This window comes from Lasioglossum baleicum, chromosome 4 (assembly GCF_051020765.1).
Source record: "Lasioglossum baleicum chromosome 4, iyLasBale1, whole genome shotgun sequence".
Taxonomy (NCBI): Eukaryota; Metazoa; Arthropoda; class Insecta; order Hymenoptera; family Halictidae; genus Lasioglossum; species Lasioglossum baleicum.
Window position 1 is genome coordinate 13,072,522 of NC_134932.1, and position 13,472 is coordinate 13,085,993.

Consider the following 13,472-nt stretch of genomic DNA (forward strand, 5'->3'; position numbering starts at 1 on the left):
CGCGATTCTGGAAATGGCCGGGTCCCCTGCGTCACGTTATTATCGACGATAACGCGTGCCGGTGTTCTAAATTCTCCGGTTGCGCCCCGGCAAACAAAAAACACCGTAGGAGATAATTTACCGAAAAAGTTCGATCGGGCCGGGCTCGGGCGTTTGTTACCGCGAACTTTACGCCGGACTTAATTTAATTTCGCGTGGCTCCCCGTCACGCCGCGCCGGGGGACGCATGTGCAAAACTCCCGTCTCCTGAATCGAGCCACCCCTCGAGCCCCCGCACACGGTCTACCTATTTCTTCGTTTTTTTATCGCCGCCGGTCGAGACCGACAATTTATGTTTTTCGCTGGCGAACCGGAGATTTACAGGGGCCGCTGCCGGTCCCGGAATCCGTGCCAAAAGCGCGCAATCTGCGCGATCGGACCGTGCAATTCTCTCTCCGCGCCGACGACGACGACACGGCAGCCCACCACTCTGTCGACATTGGTCCCGATTCTGCTTATCGCAGTCTTTCGATACTGTTCGAGGCGATAATCAAACGCCACTTTGTGGGGGTCGTCTCGAGGTGCTTGATCGGAAAGTGAAGTGAAGACGGAAGTGAACATCGTGACAATGCTGGGTTAGACGAGACCGTTACGATACCGATCCCTGTCTACGATTAGAATTTAGGCGAGAGATCCTGATTGTTATGAATACTATTTCTTACCCGATTCTTAAGATTATGCTGCGGATCATTATGCAAAATAAAAATTGATTACTTATCCTACTTGATACTATGTAATATCGTTTCCAATTGTTGCAATTCAATACCGATTGCTCAGCAACTTTTTCATCCATCTAATCGCCATTTATTGACAGAATTCTATAAGCTGGAAGAACGTTAATCTATTTATATCTTCTTACGATTTTTCACGTACTGTGCTGTTGATAAGTGACATACAATGTTCGCCGATAATAATCAATTGTCGATAATCATCAGTTCGACTGTAAAACTATTTCGATATGAAAACAACAACGTTAACTCGGCAACATCGATTATGTCGATTATGTAGTGTCCTACATTATTCCGCAGTATATTCGCATGATTTAAATGACTCGAAAGGTGCAGGCACCAATTATTAACACATTTGACATATTAATTAAGCAACAAATCTATGAACAACAAGAGCCAGCATGATTTTCGGAAACGAAAACAGCGACAAGACTCACAGTTTCGGTGATGCGAACCAATTTTAAAGTCTCGAGCCAATTAAATCCAATCGAAATCATTTGAGTCGGCCGCGTGTCGTCGTCCATTATGATTCCGCGTATCGTCTTTCATCAGGCCAACGCAACGCCGCGCCGCGCCGGGAATCCCCGTTAGGGAACGCACACAGTGGACCCGTTTCGGCAGACGTCCGACATTGTGTCTCTTTCTCGCGCGCTTGAAAAAACAGACAGATGCGTCGAACATCGGCCAAATTGGACGAAAACAGGTCCACTGTGCGCGTTCCCTTAGGCTAATACCTTGCGCCGACGCGACGCGACGCGCGACGTCGCGAAAATCGTTGCAGAAAAATCAACATGTGTTCCCTCGATCATGTTTCAGCTATTTCGAAATCAGAGACAATCTAGCTGCTTAATCGCTTCAGAGTCCCTGGGCAGTGATAATGGATGATTTTGCAAAACTATCTCCATGTGACACATGCGGAAATGTAATTGCAACTCATCTAACGGATCCTTGATCCCTGGAAAATGATGCGATTGCGCTAAATTGGTCGAGAGTTCGCATTTTAGGGTCAAATGATCTTGATCTGAGCAATTCCCAGTTTAGAATATGACTGGTAGTATGCTAAATAAAGCAGTGATATTGGGTAATTAATAAAGTAGGATTTACTATAATACCACGTTATTTTGCGATATTATAAAAATTGTAAAACATAATCCAAGTTACCTTAAATTAATGGATCGATTTTAACAGTGAAATTGGCGTTGATTTATGATCGGAGATGCTGAAGTTATAGTACAACGAATCGTAATTTTCAGTTCAAAATGCAACGATCGTCCAATCTCTGCTAAGTACAGCAATTTTAAGTGATGTAGTTTTGTTTTTTGATGGTCAGTTCGATATTAAAGCAATTGAAAGTTTTTCGAGCGTAGCGAAGCAAGAATTGCCAGGGCCGAATCAATTATCGGCGATTTTCGCGATACCGTGTACCCAAATATCACGATTGTAATTTACCGTCAATTAGAAGCCATTGGTCTCTTGACTCGCTGACCTAGCCGCAAATTATACGTATTATATATTATATTATACATATATATAGAGAGATATATAGGTATAATATGTGTATATGGTTGAAAATAGCTCGTTGCCAGATACAAATCAATAACCTCGAGCGATCTGATATAATATAATATAATTTAGTAACGCAGTTATATGGGACAATCTATATTAGTAACGGCGCCCATTCGGTGATGGGTTAAAAACATCGTACACGATTTTTCGCTGGTATTTTCAACGGTAGCGGTCGCGATATCGAACTTTGTGTCAATAATTTTTGCGCATGAATTATACACAAAATGACAGAGTGACGGAAATAATTACCGTTTTAGGCACGATAACGGCAAGAGCATTTGTGCAATAACTATTAGACTGACGACACTTGTGCAATCTTTGCATAGTAACTGTTTCATTAAAATGAGACAAGTTTCTTTCGTACAACGAAGCGTACAACACAAAAAATATAATGATTGCCAGCCATCGACAAATATCAATAAATACGGAAAAGAAGGAAGTCCAAGAGTGAATTTTCGCTCAGAACGTAAACGACCCAGGTGGCCCGATTTCTCGTAACAAAAATAAAAGATGGCCTGCCGTTTCCAATCGAAACTCCGAAAAAATCGTGTGATGTGCTGCAATAACCGAGCAGAAAATAATTATTGCCAGTCATGAAACCGAACGTGTTCCCTGGAGTCGGAGACGAAGTGGGGGACTTTTTGCAGAGAGGGGAGAGACTCGTGTAACAGATTTATACGTAGTTGGCCAAGCTGAAACTAGCCATTTGCGAGCGGTGACGGCGCGGCGCGGCGTCACAATCGTTGCGCGATCGTCGTCAACGGGAAAACCGGCAGGAGAGACTTGTACAGGTTGATAGTCGGAGTTCTCCTTTCACTTGCGATTCGATTCGATTCGATTCGATCCGATCCGATTCGATTTGCCCGAGACCTTCGGTCCTAGCCGGTCAGTCGTCCCGAGGAAATCGAGCGCACATACTCGCAACGACTATCGCGACGATCACCTGTTTGGAGCTCTTCTACCGCGGATCTACTGCTGCGAGGATCTATCAGCGAGCCAGGAGGAGTGATCTAGAGGAACCGATGTCAGTCTCAGGCCGGAAGAGGTGCAGGGGACGAACGAGTAATATTCTCGTTGCAAGTTCAAGGCCGCAGCCGTGAAAAGCCAAGCTGGAGCCGCTGAGAGCGGACAAAGTTCATTCTGAGAGTGCTTGCTCGTCTGGATAAGGATTTTGACAAGTTCCTAAGGAATTTATTTGAGACAGGTACGTCCTTTTTTTCAATGGGAACCCTAAGTAATTCTTCGAATTTTCAAAATATGCTGGAATATAAAACTCGATAGAATTTAGCAAAATTTTGTAGAGCTTTCACTGTACGGTTATCGAAATTATAAAGATGGTATCTCAAGAATTGCTCGGCGTGAATGAATGCTGTTCCGTTATTTTTAGTAGCGCTTATCGGACGGTTGTTGGGGCATCAAGATTTCAAACAGGATTTCGCAGAGCGTCGTTTAATTATTCCTAGTAGAAATGAAATGTCACTTCTCTGTTATCAAAGTTTAAACTTGGATATAAATGTGAACTTCATAGAAACGTGGAATTCCTTCTTGATACAGTACATTATTAACTACGAAGCAGAGCTATGTATATAATAATTGGAATCGTGATAGAATCGATAATGCAAAGAGTTGGCGCTTCTCTTATTCCATCGCATTAACAGATCACTTCATTTCGAGTTCCCTGTGGAACTTTTCGAATCAATATTAATGTTGCTATACTCATCGCAAAAAGTTATTTTGGTAGTGCTATCTACTTTTGCATGTTCGTCAGTATCATGTATTTATAACGATTACGATTTAGCGTCAGCGAAAGAAAGTCAATTAATATATTATTGAATACATCATTCAGAGTGATTTTTAATAGTATTGAATAAATCAAATATCAAAAATTTTCTTGCTATTAACATGAATATCATTTAATATTGATTCAATCTAATGGTTCATAGTACTTGATTCAAAATGTGAATCGTATAATTCGACACAGAGCCTAAAGAAAGCATCATTCTATGTAAAGGCAAAAGATTAGGCTTGAAAGCTTCCCCCATCAAAGCACACTCTAGCACGGTCCCGTACGCTTCACCTGAAACATACTTGTTGCACTCGCAGCTCTTCGATACGTCCCGCTGCAATTAATCGTCAAAAACGTACGAATCGAATCCCGAAGAACCTGTTATATTTCGAGCGGGTTCGAAAATCGTTGGGGAAAAAATGGCATGCAGTTATCGTCGCACTGGAACGCGAAATTGTAGTGGCATTAACGGGGAGCACGATCAAAATTGCACGAAAGTCGAATCGTTTCTGTCCGGGGCACTGAGAGAGGCGCACATAGGTTTAAAAATGCAATTGCAGGTCGGCAAAAATAAAAGAGAAATGAAATGGTTATAGACATATTCATTTTCTGCCGAAGATACTCGTAATAATTCATTTCTAGATCATTCATACATCAGCTACAATTTATAAACGTGTCACGTAATTGAAACTAGTGTGCGTCGTCTAGTTTTAATGGAAAGCTCGTTCCTGCAGGTAGTTCAGGTGCCAAGGGGGAAAAAGAGGTTTTTAAAGCGTGTGCCGATCGACCGAGAGAGAGAGAGAGGGGGGGGGAAGAGGAAAAAACAGCGAGATAGAGAAAGAGATAGTGTACGAAAGAGAGAGCACGTCGGAGAGATTGGACGTCTCTGTATCGGATTCGCTTACGGCAGGCTTTAACTGTCACCCGATCTCTTGCGGCCAAACGAAATTCGACAGGTGAGCGAACGAAACCGCGGAACAATTTGTCCGTGAATCGTGATCTAATGAAACTGGGATGAATCGTTTGAGATATAAATTAAGCCCGCGCTCTCCCACCCCTGTACAAAGCGCTTCATCCGCGCGATTCCACCGGAGGAAATTAGATTACGCTGTTATTATTAGAAAATGTCGCCGAACGTTGTCGCGATTTCCACTTGACGTAAATTCGCCGCGGACCTTTGTGCATTTATAGCTCGAACCAGAAAACTGTAAAATGGACCCGGAATGGATAAAATCTTATCCAGTTTCAATCGGTCGCTCGCGAAATTTCACTTGATTCTACTTCACGACATTGCGCAAAAATTCTTAAAGAATTTGGCGCACTAACCAAGCATTTGAGGAGGTGTACGATTGGTTGTTATTGCTGTTTCAGAGTCACTTAAAAAGTCCTTAAGCTTGAATGATAAACTTGAAAGAATTACGAGATTATCGCCGGTGGATAATGGTGTTAAAAATCAATTTTTGAGTGTTTTTTGCGAAGAAAAGATGGCAAAATCGTTCGTAAAAAAAGAACCGGTTGGCACCGACATCGGAGATTCGCGATATACATTCCCGTGAAACTAGCCGTCAAATCGAAATCGATTCGGGCGTTCGTCGGCTGCTGGAGAACCGGGGAAACGGGGACGGCGAAATACGAAAGTCATTGACACGTTTCTGTACGTGTACGGTTGCACATACGATGCGCTGGCAAACGCCGCTGACAGCTTTCCTAAGCGGAATACTTTGCGAGTTTCAGTCGGAGACAGGAGTTCCTTGAACTCTTCTCTTTCCCTCTCTTTCCCTCTCTGCAGCCGTGCGAATTTTCGATTTCGCGTGTCCGACGGCCGCGCCACTTCCGGTTCGATTCCGCTAGGAATCGGCGAATCGTTCCTCTTCTACACCCTGACCATGTTTTTCGGGGTCGTGGACGCGATCCAAACTGAGCACCACGGATCACGGTGTACACCCCCGTTCAAAAATATCCGCGGAACTATTTGCGAATTTTAACCCTTTCACAACGGTGCTCTCTGTCTGAAGTTTTTCCAACCGCGGATTGTTTAAAATATTACAGATACATATCTTCTATGTTAGAGCCTTAAATGCTGTGAAGAAAGAACAATATATAATTAATCATGCACTACATACTATTGTATATTTTATCGTTGCAGTTATTACATACCATTGAACGTGTTAAATTATTGCTGCAGTGAAAGTAAGAATCGCATTGTTAACGGTAGAATTGTTTCAATCATTGTTGTAAGAGTATATTGAATATCAGCAATTTTTAGCGAAGATTCAAGTGTCTGGGTACTTGTGGACGGGAGTGTATATGCTGAAACATGCACGACGGATTAACTTGCGAATAAGGAAGACACCGTTTATCTCGAGTGTCGTGAACAACGAAGACACCGTTTATCGTCAGTGGACGACCGTCGATCGTTTATTGCGAATATTTAACGCCTCCGTAAGAAACTGAAATTTCTTATCGCTGAGACTGTAAAACGTTTCATTCCATTTTATCTCGCATTATTTAACAATAGAAAGGCTAATATGTTTATGTCGTCCGAGGATTAGTGCAAACGATTTTTACTTTGCATAAAGATCCGCAGTCTATCACTCACCTCATACATTTGATTATTCATACGTTTGAGTATGAACAGTCTTACGAGTTGTTCGGAATTTGTTTCAATCAAGACATCGTAAAGATGAAAAAGACCGACAAAGAAGTAAAAAGTGTGAAGGTAGGCTGCGTTGAAGCAATCGAAGAAGCAATTTCAATTATAGATCGGTTCCAATCCGATTCTACAAGCGACGGAGACATTCTACAGGCGAATACCAACGAATGTTGCGAGAGTCGCGATAAAAAGTATCACGATTCACATGGCAGTCGCGTGGGTTTGTTACGTGAATCGTTGCAAAACTTGTGGAAAAATGTCCTCGTGCTCAACGAAGCCATAGAGGTCGCCGGAAGCGATGCACAACTGCGATAAAGATAGTTCTTCTCCGCGGTTCATAATCGGACGGAAGTTATTCCAGAGAATGAAGGAATACTGATGATTCGGCTAGTAACACGACTAGTAACAGCACTAACGCAGACAAAAAAAGAACGGGAAAATTTTGTGCATTTATCCAAAGTTCCGGATCCAGATAAAGGATCAGCCATTAATTGAACAGCCAGTAAACGCGCCTAAGATTAATCATTGCGAAAGTGTTTCGCAATAATTCTTGATAATTATTAGTCTGCAGCTGTGACCGATCGTTATCGTTCTTGGGATGCCTTCGATTTACGAGAGATCGTCATCAAAGTCGGCCTATCAGGGTCCATCGATCATTGCTTCATCTTCGGAAGCTCAAAAGATGAAAATGCATCACTCTGTATGGATATATCTTATAATACACTCGAACACTGTATCGATCATTCCAGAAATTAAAAAACCTACGTTATCAGTCTCGTCGTCGCGATACAACCGGTTTAATCTTACCCGGTGATTAGGACGATTGTCTCGCACGTTTATCCGTTCTAATCGATTTTTAAAGCGTGCTGGTCGAATGTCCCGTTGTGTTATCGCGGGTCAAGCGACCCTGCTTCTTTCAGAATTGCCTTTATCAGTCCCGATACGTTTTGACCACCGGATGGTCACTTGATTAATTTTTGCAGCCCTTAGCGCCGAGATAACATACACGATTAATAGATTTCTTCGAACAACTCAACTAAAATTGCTACAACTCTAAACAAAAAAAATCGAGTACATTCATCAAAAGCTAGTTGACAAACGTACCAAATTAGGAAGAATAATAACCAACAATTCTCTTTTACAAAAAATTCGGAAAAATTGCCTTGTATTGGGAGACGTATAGAGAATACACTGAGAAAAAATCCTGTCGAAACAAAAAAAAATATATGTTGATTCAATAAGATGTACTATTGAATAGTGCCAATATCATATGAACTTATTTTAATATTTAATACTATTGAATTTCAATAGCAAAACTCATTTCCGCCAATCATATAAGCGAATAGCTTGACATCAATGTTTTCAAAAAAATAAGATATGGCCTCAAACCAATTCCAGTATAAATCAATACATTTCTCAAATTTTTTTAACAACATATCTGATTGAAGGAAAAAGAGAAATAGTACGAATAATAATGTACGGTATTGAATCGAATAATATTTTCAATAATTTCATGATAGACAATTCCAATACATCACGATTTGCTTCTAAATTTCATACTATTGAAAAGAATACATTGATATTCATCGAAGTAAAAAAATTACAATAACACGCGTGTTATTGAAGTAACTACTTTTTTTCTCAGTGTACTTTTGTATATTTTCCTCGTCTTATACTTAGGCGAATTCAATTGGACGTCGATGAGCGATGAGAAATTCATGAACGTCGATCGAGGCGGTCGTTTCGACGGACTCGGCGAGTCGAATAATTGCTTGTTACTCGTGCGTCAGTTAAGCGTTCATAGTAACCGGGCGCGGTTACACGATAATCTAGACGTATCGCTCCCTCTCTCGCGCGCCCGTAGTTCGGAGCCGAACATTTCTTCTTCGCCAGCTGGCGAGTTCGTTAAACCGAAATATCGAGCGAAATCGGCGGTTTTTTGTAACAGCCTGGGGATTTTCGTTTGAAACGGGCCGCGCCGCACCGGTCGGGGAAACGTATGCAAATAATTATGAACGCGCTCTCTTGCTGTGGGGAGAGCAAGCGTATAATCAGGCGGGCTTGTAGCCCCCAACAACGTTTCGCTTTTCCGCCCCGGAACAGGATTAAAAATGCAAAACGCGGGCAACGTATCATGCTTCAATTAAGGTGGACGCGCATCTCAAACTCGTCAGGGCTTCGAGACAGAAAAAATACCCGGAGCCGGCACTGAGACTCCGAGGTATTCCGAAATGAAAAAATGTCCGTAACTCCTCGCGAAATTCGTTAACGTCCGCTTCACCTCGCCTCGCTTGAATCGGGAAACGAATGGAATCGTGATTACGGAACGTTTATGCGAGTTTCCATCCTCCCCGAGCACATTCTTTATCGAATTAGTCGGACAACAGACCGATAAATTCAAGCGAAAAAGAAAAGTTGCCTCGAGGTTACAATCTTCTCGTACCTCGGATAAATTAATTGTTAAATTTTCATTATTTAATCGCGTGGAAGGATTACGAGACAAATCGAACATATTGCAGGGACCGAGAGACGTATTACAGAATTTTCTCCGATTTTTTAGTTGGCAATCCGAGTCGCAATAAATTGTCGTAAAAAATCTCGCAAATGGTAGATGCTTGGATCGATACAGGGGAATTTTTTCAATTCTCTCGATCATCGATTCCAATGGTATTAATTCGAGGAAGGTTCCCCAGCGTTTACTTTGAGTAAGATTGAATCCCTCGCGAGACAAATGAGCGGCGCTCGCGAAATCGTGTATAAAAGAGATGCGAATCCTTTGTGGAGTTCTCCCGGGCCGTTGTTACAATGATTATAGCATCGCCGGCGCGTCGGGGAATCGAACGCGTTCAATCGAGTAAAGTCGAAAGACAGAGAGTTTCCTCGAGCACGCTGAGCAACGAGCGAGCGAGCGCGCGCCTCGATCCGAGCTTTTGAATTACCGCGATGAAACGAGCATCGATTGGATCGCGTTCCGAGCGAGATATTTCGAGTGTTCATACCGTTCTCCGCGATTAAGGTCGCTTTAACGTCCGGGCACAATGATTCTTTATCAAGCGGCGCGTGGCGCGCAGCGAACGAACGACGAAAGAGGTCGTTTAAAAATCGAGACGCTCGATCAAGCCCGGCTGTCCACGCTCTTTCTCTCTCGCACTCTCTTCCAATTGCTAATCACGAGGAAAGGTTTTTTATGTTGTTTGTTTAGCCGTATGGGCGCGAGCTTCAAGCCACTTAAGCGATCGAATCGGTCAGCGGACGGTCGAGCTGTCTCCGGACAGAGTTTTCCAAGTTTTCCCCGGGTGGAAAACGTAGCAATTTCACGGCTTTCGCTGTGTTTATCACTGAGAGTTCCTTGTCACCGCTCATCCACCAGACAAACTTTAAAGCCCTACCAGAATCCTTGGAAACGAAACGGGAAAGTCGGCGACTGAAAATTTATCGTCTTCTTTTTGAACACTCTCCTTCATCAACAGAAAAAACATTGTACTAATCCTGCTGAACGAGGATTTTTTTAAAATACTACTCCCTCAATATCAAAGTACATGGTACTAATAAAAAGTGCTTGATTAGACTCATCCAAGTATTCAAATGCTCGAGACACTGTCTAGAAAAAGAGCGAAAAGAGGACTGTAACGAGAGGAATGGAGAGTGAGGGAGATTTTGCATAGTACATCGAGGAAAGTGTTCGCATAAATCCGACGCAGCGGAAAGTTGAGACAACTCGTTGGGGTCGGCGGACAAGTCGACCGATCGAAATGACGAAGAGTCCCGATATTTCTGGTCTGAGGGGGTGTCGGGAAGTTTGTTCGAGTAATTAAGTTTTGGGACGGCCTGTCACCGGCAGCAGTTCCAAAAACCTATTTTCTCGCTGCCGGTTATTTTTCGGGGAGTGAAAACGGGCTTGCTGTTCCCAGTTCCAAGAAAATAAAAAGGGCGATCGGGAAGAAAGTTCGAGGATTTTGCGAGGGTCTGCTCTCTCTCACACACTCGCACACTCTCTCTCTCTCTCTCTCTCTCTCACTCTCTGATTCTCTTTTGGGTGGCACAAGAACGAAACTGGGCCGACACGGGTCACCCTCCTCGGTTTTTCTTTTGGTTCTTGTTTTGTCTTCGACGGGGCGCCGAGCGGTCTCGTAAAACCGGGTCCCAGGTACGGGTCAAACGCAACCCGTGCTCCGCGCATTAATATTCGATGGGGACCGAATCCGCAGACCGAGCCAAACTGCCGCCACGAGCTTGTAAATTTACATTGGAAATCGGCCGGAACGGGTTCACTTGAAACACTTCGGGGAAAAGAAGTTCCCCCGCGGATCCGGGCGACGGCCCGCACAGAACCGATCCTGAAACCCCGCATTACAGCCTCGATTCCCGTCGATCCGATCCATCGATCGGCCCCGGAGCCACGGGACCATCGACCCCATCTTGAGAACTCGAAACGCGAAGGCCTTCCAAGATTCTGCACGATTTTTCGGGAGGAAATTTTAAAAATTAAAAATTTTTTAATTTACGCCGATAGAGACATACATATTAATAAAAATAAAAGTGTGTCAAGCAACAACCTTGAATAGACGGCAGCGAAAATCATGCAATAGATGCAAAACTATGCATTAAAAAATTGCCAAGCGTTCTCAAGGAGACGGGATCGAACAGCGTGACGGACCAAGAACCTATTTGTTGGAACTGCAGCACGCGAAGCGCAGGAAACCGTGCGCGATCATGCACCGGTGTTTGTCGAAGCCGACGGATCTCTTTTTCCCTCCCGATGCGTTATCGGCGTTTTTCATGCGGCCGTGCAACGGCGAGCCCGCGTTATCTTCCGGCCAGTTGCATTATCCCTTTCATCCAGGAAACAATTTCCCCGAACAGTTTCGCGTGAGCAGTATTAAAGGCCAGTCCGCCAGGTAATAACGGTTAGCATAAATTAAAGATTAACTTTGCCGGCTGGATCGGGCCACGTAATGCCGGTCCCATGCTAATTTCTTATCGCCGGGCAATTACTTAATCGCATCGAGTCGAATGCGCATTTGGACCAGCGTCCACCGCTGATATGCCAAGAAACATCCGTGGAAATCGGCTTTCCACCGCATGCGGAATTTTTTTTCGCAAATAAAAAGAACGATAATGCGGTGACCCGGAAAGTTCGAAAAAAATACTCCCACGTGCAAGAGCAAATCGTCTACTGTGGTAACTGGAAACATTATTGCATCTAAAACTAGCAAAGATTTCATCCAAAAATCGGAAGGATTATTTTCGAAACCCAACGGTAAGCCAGGTCCCAAGTACCCGAATAATTTTCGCCAGTCGATCACCAGCGAAAAATCGCGAGCGGAATAATTTTTGTCCTAGAGAGCAATAAACTCTCGGTAATTCAGACGAATAGCAATCCGCTGGAGCATGATTTCTCCGCGAGCGATAAACCTCTGAGTTACAAAGAGCGAGAGTGAGAGAAAAAGAAAGAGCGAGGCGCGCAGGATTGCGCGGCACGGAATCCACGCGATTGATCGAGCCGGCCGCGGCTCCCGACGATGCATTATTATTCTATCGACGGAATTATTAGCGCAATTAGTTGCCGGCTAAACGGTTTTAAATACCCGGACACAGTGTCGTTGCACTACTTCGCCGCGGTCGTGTGATCGATAGAGCCTGGAGTTGCGCGCTTTCGTTGCCGTTATCCGACGCCGGAGATCTTTTTATGACTCCGCGCGCTCCTATTTCATCAAGATCTGCTCTATTTTTTTCTTTTTACGGACGCGTGCATATTGGCCAGGATCGAGATCGTAACGAAATATTGTTCGCAACGGAGCGGAAACGGCGATCTTAACCGTGGATTTTTCTTCCGAGCGTGAACTTCTCCTCTGGGCAGAAATTGACTGAAACTGTTGGATTCAACAATTTCGTTCTTGTTTTTATCCAGCTGGTATGCGTTGATTGTGTACAGTTGAAATTTCAATCGGCGCGCGAGACGACGGGACGAAATCATTCGGCCGAGAAACGTTATTGGTCCGCGATTACGCGAAACGGCGGCGTGTTATCACAGAGAGAGAGAGAGAGAGAGAGAGAGAGAGAGAGAGAGCGAGTGGGAGTGTTGCATTAATATTCCATAAGGATCGAGCTCGCGAAATAGGCGAGAGATCGTTCGCGACGACGAACCTCGCGAATTTACATTGGAGATCGGGGGCGGCTCGGGAGAAGAAACGAGGCTGAAAGGAACGCCGTGGAATATATCGGACGGCATGAACAAAAAAAAAGAGACACTGGAACGCGATGGCCGCCGGGATATCATCGGGAAGAAAGCGCGAATCTCGAGGGCGCTTCGCCGATGAAAAATTGCGACGAAGCATGGCCGCGAGTCCGAGAACCAGTTCGCGAAAGATGCGCGTAGCGTCTCGTCGCATCGATAAAAATGTTAAAAGCCTCCGGAGAGAAGCAGAAGAACTCGAGGGAAAAACACAATGGTGTTCGCATGAAATGGAAAAACTGGGCTTGAGAGAACTGTTGCAACGTCGATTTAGTTTCTTGAAGTGTTTGTTGCATTCTTCGTATTTTAATCCCGGGCGCAGATAATTCACTCATTTAGGTTATTGTCTGCTATTTTTCATGGGGACAGCGTTTGTAGATCCAACAGAAATAAAAATCGCACTAAATTTTCATAAGTCGTAAATGCATGAAGATCCGCAGTCTATATATGTAGTTACCACAATGG

General features: G+C 43.9%; 1 protein-coding gene across 4 annotated transcripts in view; it reads left to right on the top strand.

Moving 5' to 3' along the window:
• The window catches only part of Ctns (lysosomal cystine transporter cystinosin), a 29,172-nt gene that overhangs the window by 4,719 nt on the left and 10,981 nt on the right, over window positions 1-13,472 (top strand). For 2 of the 4 annotated variants that reach the window (XM_076422749.1, XM_076422750.1), the window contains exon 1: window positions 2,673-3,537. The exons of 1 other annotated variant lie outside the window; for it this stretch is intronic. The gene's annotated coding sequence lies outside the window, so the exon portion shown is untranslated. Of the gene's footprint in view, window positions 1-2,672; window positions 3,538-4,876; window positions 5,076-13,472 lie in introns of those variants that run through there. One more of the 4 variants, XM_076422754.1, reaches the window with a different exon arrangement.